Raw genomic sequence first — 10,000 nt, forward strand, 5'->3', positions numbered from 1 at the left:
CGCTAGCTAGTTAACACTATACTCGACAGCGGCTGACGTTAGCCTAGCGCTAGCTAGTTAACACTATACTCGACAGCGGCTAACGTTAGCCTAGCGCTAGCTAGTCAACACTATACTCGACAGCGGCTAACGTTAGCCTAGCGCTAGCTAGTTAACACTATACTCGACAGCGGCTAACGTTAGCCTACCGCTACCTAGTTAACACTATACTCGACAGCAGCTAACGTTAGCCTACAGCTAGCTAGTCAACACTATACTCGACAGCGGCTGACGTTAGCCTACCGCTACCTAGTTAACACTATACTCGACAGCGGCTAACGTTAGCCTACCGCTAGCTAGTTAACACTATACTCGACAGCGGCTAACGTTAGCCTACCGCTACCTAGTTAACACTATACTCGACAGCAGTTAACGTTAGCCTACAGCTAGCTAGTCAACACTATACTCGACAGTGGCTGACGTTAGCCTACCGCTAGCTAGTTAACACTATACTTGACAGCGGCTAACGTTAGCCTACCGCTAGCTAGTCAACACTATACTCGACAGCGGCTGACGTTAGCCTACCGCTAGCTAGTTAACACTATACTCGACAGTGGCTAACGTTAGCCTACAGCTAGCTAGTCAACACTATACTCGACAGCGGCTAACGTTAGCCTACCGCTAGCTAGTTAACACTATACTCGACAGCGGCTAACGTTAGCCTACCGCTAGCTAGTAGCTGGATTAAACACGGTTAAAATGCTGACAGCTAACGCTAAACGGTGTAAAGTGTGACTGTGTTTTACTGTAGAGGATTCAACACGGGATGTAACAATCTGCAGCTGGCGTCGGAGAAACACAAACAGAGTTAGGCGATGTTATGCTGCTATGGAAGAGTGGTGATATTTTTTCCGCCCCGACGACTAGCGTTATAAGCTAATTAGCGGTTTGAGTTAAACTGGTCACATTCAATTAGCATGAAAACAAATCTCAGAGAACGGTCGACCTCGTCTGCTGTCTGCTGTGTTAACTAGCTAGCGGTAGGCTAACGTTAGCTGCTGTCGAGTATAGTGTTAACTAGCTAGCGGTAGGCTAACGTTAGCTGCTGTCGAGTACAGTGTTAACTAGGTAGCGGTAGGCTAACGTTAGCTGCTGTCGAGTATAGTGTTGACTAGCTAGCGGTAGGCTAACATTAGCTGCTGTTGAGTATAGTGTTAACTAGCTAGCGGTAGGCTAACGTTAGCTGCTGTTGAGTATAGTGTTAACTAGGTAGCGGTAGGCTAACGTTAGCTGCTGTTGAGTATAGTGTTAACTAGGTAGCGGTAGGCTAACGTTAGCTGCTGTGGAGTACAGTGTTAACTAGGTAGCGGAAGGCTAACGTTAGCTGCTGTTGAGTATAGTGTTAACTAGGTAGCGGTAGGCTAACGTTAGCTGCTGTTGAGTATAGTGTTAACTAGCTAGCGGTAGGCTAACGTTAGCTGCTGTTGAGTATAGTGTTAACTAGGTAGCGGTAGGCTAACGTTAGCTGCTGTCGAGTATAGTGTTGACTAGGTAGCGGTAGGCTAACATTAGCTGCTGTTGAGTATAGTGTTAACTAGCTAGCGGTAGGCTAACGTTAGCTGCTGTTGAGTATAGTGTTAACTAGCTAGCGGTAGGCTAACGTTAGCTGCTGTTGAGTATAGTGTTAACTAGGTAGCGGTAGGCTAACGTTAGCTGCTGTTGAGTATAGTGTTAACTAGGTAGCGGTAGGCTAACGTTAGCTGCTGTTGAGTATAGTGTTAACTAGGTAGCGGTAGGCTAACATTAGCTGCTGTTGAGTATAGTGTTAACTAGCTAGCGGTAGGCTAACGTTAGCTGCTGTTGAGTATAGTGTTAACTAGCTAGTGGAAGGCTAACTTTAGCTGCTGTTGAGTATAGTGTTAACTAGGTAGCGGTAGGCTAACGTTAGCTGCTGTTGAGTATAGTGTTAACTAGGTAGCGGTAGGCTAACGTTAGCTGCTGTTGAGTACAGTGTTAACTAGGTAGCGGTAGGCTAACGTTAGCTGCTGTCGAGTATAGTGTTGACTAGCTAGCGGTAGGCTAACATTAGCTGCTGTCGAGTATAGTGTTAACTAGCTAGTGGAAGGCTAACTTTAGCTGCTGTTGAGTATAGTGTTGACTAGGTAGCGGTAGGCTAACATTAGCTGCTGTCGAGTATAGTGTTGACTAGGTAGCGGTAGGCTAACATTAGCTGCTGTTGAGTATAGTGTTAACTAGCTAGTGGAAGGCTAACTTTAGCTGCTGTTGAGTATAGTGTTAACTAGGTAGCGGTAGGCTAACGTTAGCTGCTGTTGAGTATAGTGTTAACTAGGTAGCGGTAGGCTAACGTTAGCTGCTGTTGAGTATAGTGTTAACTAGGTAGCGGTAGGCTAACGTTAGCTGCTGTCGAGTACAGTGTTAACTAGGTAGCGGTAGGCTAACGTTAGCTGCTGTCGAGTATAGTGTTGACTAGCTAGCGGTAGGCTAACGTTAGCTGCTGTCGAGTATAGTGTTAACTAGCGTCACATGCAGCAGTGTTTCTGTTTCCTGTAACGTCTGTTTCAGAGCAGCAGAGAGAAGAGCAGACATATCAGTGGCACCAGAATGAGGCACCGAAATCGGCGTTGCTATTCCTGCAGCAGCAGGATGTGTTAGGAGGAAGTACGGCAGAATAGTAGCCTGTTAGGCACGACGCAAAGACGAGGGAAGTGAAAATAAATGAATAAAGGCGGCATGCGATTAAAAAACATTAACGCATTATGCTCGACCCTTAATCACATCGTGATTAACGCGTTAATGCTAACAGCCCTAGTTATTAACCCCCTAGGTTCAATTCAGGCCACCACGTTCTTCCTCATGGTCCGACTGTGTTTCCACCACAGCATGGCCGCCACATCCTCTTCAATGAAATGCATGCAAACAACAAGGAAATCATAACCCACTGACACCACAATCATGTCTCTTTCCTCCCAGACCGCCGGCACACAGGTGAACAGACGGTAACAGGAGCTGGAGGAAGAAGCTTTAATCCCACTAACTGACAAACAAATACTGCATTCAAAGGTAGAGATACGTGGGTCTCACTAGGGGTGGTACGGTTACATAGCTAACATCTTATCATAACAACACACAGTGGCAGTTCTATCTATTGTCTTATTCCGCTGTCATCATAGGTGACATGAAACCCAAAAAAACACACACCAGACTATATACGACGCTGGAGCATCCTCCAGCTCTGGGCAGCCTTCCTCATCTCTCCCACCTGACGTCTCTACAGTCTTCCTCATCTCTCCCACCTGACGTCTCTACAGCCTTCTTCATCTCTCCCACCTGACGTCTCTACAGTCTTCCTCATCTCTCCCACCTGACGTCTCTACAGTCTTCCTCATCTCTCCCACCTGACATCTCTACAGACTTCCTCATCGTATTCAGAACGAGACGCCATTAGAGTCTGTTTTGAAATTTGGGAGCAGCAAGAACCACGTGACGCGTTCGTCCAATCAGCTGCCACGTGTTGCCTTCGTCACGCTCATCCCCCTCGTGGTTTCCAGTAAGAGTTTTAACATAGGTGTATAAAGTGGGCACTACGGCAGTAAGAGGTTAGTGCACGTTAACAGTGGACTGACGGACCGTGAGACGCACACACGCTCCAAACAGAGACAAGCCAACTGAGCAGTTTGGATGTTTTTTCATGAACCGTACCCCCCCCTAGTTCTCACAGGACAGAGACGCTGCAAACATATGATGATCTTATAGACCAGGGGTCTCCAACAAGTAGCTCTCGAGCAGGTTTCCGGTAGCTCGACAATACACTGTGTTCCACCAACCATCAACCAACCATCCACCAACCATACACCGTCCACCCACCAACCATCCACCAACCATCCACCAACCAACCACCAACCATCCACCAACCATACACCAACCATCCACCAACCATCCACCAACCATACACCGTCCATCCACCAACCATCCACCAACCATCCACCAACCAACCACCAACCATACACCAACCATCCACCAACCATCCACCAACCATACACCGTCCATCCACCAACCAACCACCAACAACCAACCATCAACCAACCATCCACCAACCATCCACCAACCATCCACCAACCAACCATCAACCAACCATCCACCAACCATCCACCAACCATCACGCCCATCCTCCACCAACCATACACCATCCATCCACCAACCATCCATCCATCCACCAACCATCAACCAACCATCCACCAACCAACCACCAACCATCCACCAACCAACCATCAACCAACCATCCACCAACCATCCACCAACCATCCATCCACCAACCATCCACCAACCATCCACCAACCATCCACCAACCAACCACCAACCATCCACCAACCAACCATCCACCAACCATCCATCAACCAACCATCCACCAACCAACCATCCACCAACCAACCACCATCCATCCACCAACCAACCATCCACCAACCATCCACCATCCATCCACCAACCATCCACCAACCAACCATCCACCAACCAACCATCCACCAACCATCCACCATCCATCCACCAACCAACCACCAACCAACCATCCACCAACCATCCACCAACCAACCACCAACCAACCATCAACCAACCATACACCATCCACCCACCAACCATCCACCAACCATCCACCATCCATCCACCAACCAACCACCAACCATCCACCAACCACCAACCAACCATCAACCAACCATCAACCAACCATCCACCAACCATCCACCATACATCCACCAACCAACCATCCACCAACCAACCATCAACCAACCATCCACCAACCATCCACCAACCAACCACCAACCATCCACCAACCAACCATCAACCAACCATCAACCAACCATCCACCAACCATCCACCATACATCCACCAACCAACCATCCACCAACCATCCACCAACCAACCATCAACCAACCATCCACCAACCATCCACCATCCATCCACCAACCAACCATCCACCAACCATCCACCATCCATCCACCAACCAACCATCCACCAACCATCCACCAACCAACCATCAACCAACCATCCACCAACCATCCACCAACCATCCACCATACATCCACCAACCATCCACCAACCATCCACCATACATCCACCAACCATCCACCATCCATCCACCAACCAACCATCCACCAACCAACCATCCACCAACCATCCACCATCCATCCACCATCCATCCACCAACCAACCATCCACCAACCATCCACCAACCAACCATCAACCAACCGACCACCAACCGTCCACCAACCGTCCACCAACCATCCACCAACCATCCACCAACCATCCACTACTCCATCCACGCGCTCATCAGTAAAAAAGACTGTTTGAAAATTATTCTTCATGTATTTCTGGGCCCACTGCAACCGTTTCTGCTTGTGAGCATTGGTTAGGGGTGGCCGAATAGTAGGTTTATGCACAACTACAAGCCTCTGGAGGATCCTACACCTTGAGGTTCGCGGGACCAGCAGCTTCAAATACCTGTTTGCTGCTTTTTAATGGCATTTTAGCAGCTGCTTGCCCTGTTAAGATGTGTTTGATTGAAATAGCTTTTGATTACAGTAAATATGACCTCCTAATGCTGCAAATTCAGCAAATGACCATTTTCAGTTCTTTACAACCTATAACATGCTCTGAAACTCTGATTCGGTTGGTGACTTGAAAATGATACTGACTGACTGTCATTTGCATCGACTATTTAGGAAAATCAGTGTAAAATGTGATTTGCAAAATAATTTGGAACACAGTGTAGGTTGACAAACTGAGACCCAAAAGTTATCTCAAGACACTTTACAGATAGAGTAGGTCTAGACCACACTCTATAGTTTACAAAGACACAACAATTCCAGTAATTCCCCCAAGAGCGAGCATTCAGTGCGACAGTGTGCGAGGAAGAACTGACTTTTAGGGAGAAACCTGGGACAGACCCAGGCCATATTAAAAGCTGACTTTGTGGGCCATAGAAGTGTAAAGTGGTCATGTTTTCTTGGACCCTGATGGGAATATTTTCAGTAACGTAGCTATAACTATGTGGGCTAAAAGAAGTATAAAATAGACATGAACCTTGACGTGAAGTGAAGATTCTTCATAAGCTTTGGGTTTTGCAGTTGTATACGTGTCCAAACAGTAGCTTCATTCAGCTTATGTGTGTTGTGTAAATAAATGAAGACGATGGGATGCAAGTAGCTCTTAGATAAAGAAAGGTTGGAGATCCCTGTTATAGACCATGATGCATTGCTGTAGGTCACAAGATAAAGGAGTCTGCAGCAGGGACATGCAACACATTAACGTAGCAGGAATATTAACTTTTATTTCAATAAGGTTGGTTTGAATGCAGGACTTTAACTTGCAGTGGAGTATTTTCACAGCGTGGTATTAGTACTTTTACTGCAGTAAAGGATCTGAACACTTCCTCCCTTTCAACGCACAAGTCTGTTGTCATTCTTTACTTTTCTTATCCTCATTACATCTCATGTGCACATTCAAAGCAACAACACGATACTGTCTGTCTCACTTCCTGTCTGTGGCTTCATCGGTTTAACAGCTACAGATGTTTCAGATCTCTACTGACTTCACACAACATCACACATTAAATACATTATGTCAAAACCCTCGTCATTAGGGCTGCAACTAACTAATGATTATTGTCATAGAGTCATCTGTGGGTTGTTTTCTTGATGAATAAATGAGTTGTTCTGTCTCTAAAATGTGGATCAGTGTTTCCTCCATGTTGATTTTGTAGTGGCGGCCCGCCACGGCGAGATTTCTGCCGCCACGGCATCAGAAATAGGGCAGACGCACAACGTAGTCACGGTGGCCTTTTAAATGATCCTGCCGACATAATGCACCCCCCCCCCCAATTCAGAGGTTATTGGGCCCGTCCAGTTTAACAACAAGTAGAACCATTCAGAGGTTATTGGACCCGTCCAGTTTAACAACAAGTAGAACCATTCAGAGGTTATTGGACCCGTCCAGTTTAACAACAAGTAGAACCGTTCAGAGGTTATTGGACCCGTCCAGTTTAACAACAAGTAGAACCATTCAGAGGTTATTGGACCCGTCCAGTTTAACAACAAGTAGAACCATTCAGAGGTTATTGGACCCGTCCAGTTTAACAACAAGTAGAACCATTCAGAGGTTATTGGACCCGTCCAGTTTAACTGGACAGACCCGATGTTGTTGTTCTGACAGACCTGCCCCCACTGCTAAAAAACATCCCAAAGGAAACACTGTTCAGTTTCCTGTCCCAGAGGAGAGAAGAAACTAGAATATATTAACATTTAACAAGCTGACATCACACAGGTTTACCTGTTTTTACGTAAAAAATGACTCAAACTGATTAAGTACCTGATTTTAAATGTACTTTAAGTATTAAAAGTAAACCTACTTGCATAACGATGTATTCTCTTAATGTTTATATTCTAATCATTAAAAAAAAACAGTTTTAGTTTTAGGTTAATGTATTTGGGCTTACCATCTGTGGCCCAGTTTACATCATGACTCACAATTCTGGTCATCTATCAGGGTGATCTGCATGAAGCTCGACATTACATTATTTCCCACGGGACAGTGAACGCTGCACACATTCATCTAGCGAGAACACACGGGCTTGGACAACAAGTACGTGGCTTCACAGCTGAGGAGGACCGGGAGTGTTTTTAAGATAGATATACGGGTTGTATATTAACCCGATGTGAACGGATGCTTCACATACGACCCAGCAGAGTATCAGGAGCAGCAGCAGTAACAGGAGCAGCAGTAGTATCGGGAGCAGCAGCAGTAACGGGAGCAGCAGTAGTATCGGGAGCAGCAGCAGTAACGGGAGCAGCAGTAGTATCGGGAGCAGCAGTAGTATCGGGAGCAGCAGCAGTAACGGGAGCAGCAGTAGTATCGGGAGCAGCAGCAGTAACGGGAGCAGCAGTAGTATCGGGAGCAGCAGCAGTAACAGGAGCAGCAGTAGTATCGGGAGCAGCAGTAGTATCGGGAGCAGCAGCAGTAACAGGAGCAGCAGTAGTATCGGGAGCAGCAGTAGTAACAGGAGCAGCAGTAGTATCGGGAGCAGCAGTAGTATCGGGAGCAGCAGCAGTAGTAACAGGAGCAGCAGTAGTAACAGGAGCAGCAGTAGTAACAGGAGCAGCAGCAGTAACAGGAGCAGCAGAAGTATCGGGAGCAGCAGCAGTAGTAACAGGAGCAGCAGTAGTAACAGGAGCAGCAGTAGTATCGGGAGCAGCAGCAGTAGTAACAGGAGCAGCAGTAGTAACAGGAGCAGCAGTAGTATCGGGAGCAGCAGTAGTATCGGGAGCAGCAGTAGTATCGGGAGCAGCAGCAGTAACAGGAGCAGCAGTAGTATCGGGAGCAGCAGCAGTAGTAACAGGAGCAGCAGGGGTAACAGGGAGCAGCAGCAGTAACAGGGAGCAGCAGTAGTAACAGGAGCAGCAGTAGTAACGTGAGCAGCAGCAGGAGCAGCAGTAGTAACAGGGAGCAGCAGTAGTAACAGGGAGCAGCAGTAGTGACAGGAGCAGCAGCAGTAACAGGGAGCAGCAGCAGTAACAGGAGCAGCAGTAGTATCGGGAGCAGCAGTAGTAACAGGAGCAGCAGTAGTATCGGGAGCAGCAGCAGTAACAGGAGCAGCAGTAGTATCGGGAGCAGCAGTAGTATCGGGAGCAGCAGCAGTAACAGGAGCAGCAGTAGTAACAGGAGCAGCAGTAGTATCGGGAGCAGCAGTAGTAACAGGAGCAGCAGTAGTATCGGGAGCAGCAGTAGTATCGGGAGCAGCAGTAGTATCGGGAGCGGTACGCGCCTGGCCAATGAATGCTATTGAAGGGCGGGTCTTGGCGTGGCCATAGTGGGATTCGTAATATCGCGAGCGGCGCCGGGAGCTGGACGGCCGCTGCTGAAGGCTTCCCTGCGGACTGCGGACGTTTTGTCACGGGGGAAAAACTGATCAGAAAATGTAACGGAACGTTGTAGAAATGTAGGTAATTGCTGCAAAATGTAACGACGTAAAAGTCAAAAGTATGCACTATTGATTCTACTTAAGTAAAGTACAGTTACGTGAAAAATGTACTTAAGTACAGTAACGAAGTATTTGTACTTCATTCCACCACTGGGATTATCAAAAATAGTTGCCTCCCTGTAAGACCAGCACGCCCAGAATGCACCTGAACACACCTCCCTGTAAGACCGGCACGCCCAGAATGCACCTGAACACACCTCCCTGTAAGACCAGCACGCCCAGAATGCACCTGAACACACCTCCCTGTAAGACCGGCACGCCCAGAATGCACCTGAACACACCTACCTGTAAGACCAGCACACCCAGAATGCACCTGAACACACCTCCCTGTAAGACCAGCACGCCCAGAATGCACCTGAACACACCTCCCTGTAAGACCAGCACGCCCAGAATGCACCTGAACACACCTCCCTGTAAGACCAGCACGCCCAGAATGCACCTGAACACACCTCCCTGTAAGACCAGCACGCCCAGAATGCACCTGAACACACCTCCCTGTAAGACCAGCACGCCCAGAATGCACCTGAACACACCTCCCTGTAAGACCAGCACGCCCAGAATGCACCTGAACACACCTCCCTGTAAGACCAGCACGCCAGTGGGCCACACAAATATTCACATTTAACAAGCTGACATCACACAAGTTGACCTGTTTTTTCATGAAGAAATGACTCAAACTGATTAATGGATTATCAGAACAGTTGGAGATTATTTTAACAGTTGATGACTCATCGATGTAGTAGTCATGACATCATTTTAAGTAGAGATTAGGAGTGATAAACCTGTCCAGGTGACGGAGCAAACAGAGGCTGAGACCTTCATACTGAGTACAACTTTAAAGGTACTTGTACTTTACTGGAGTATTTTAATGATCTGCTACGTTATACTTCTGCTTCCACGTTTCATAAACAACATTCAGGAGACAAACAGCCAAGCTCAGCAGTACGAGCATAAACAGAACCACAACAACTA

General features: G+C 47.4%; 1 protein-coding gene across 1 annotated transcript in view; it reads right to left on the reverse strand.

The window, feature by feature from the left end:
- Positions 1-10,000, reverse strand: part of gramd2ab (GRAM domain containing 2Ab) — a 38,443-nt gene that overhangs the window by 27,286 nt on the left and 1,157 nt on the right.

The sequence above is a fragment of the Sander vitreus genome, chromosome 8, assembly GCF_031162955.1.
Source record: "Sander vitreus isolate 19-12246 chromosome 8, sanVit1, whole genome shotgun sequence".
Classification (NCBI taxonomy): Eukaryota; Metazoa; Chordata; class Actinopteri; order Perciformes; family Percidae; genus Sander; species Sander vitreus.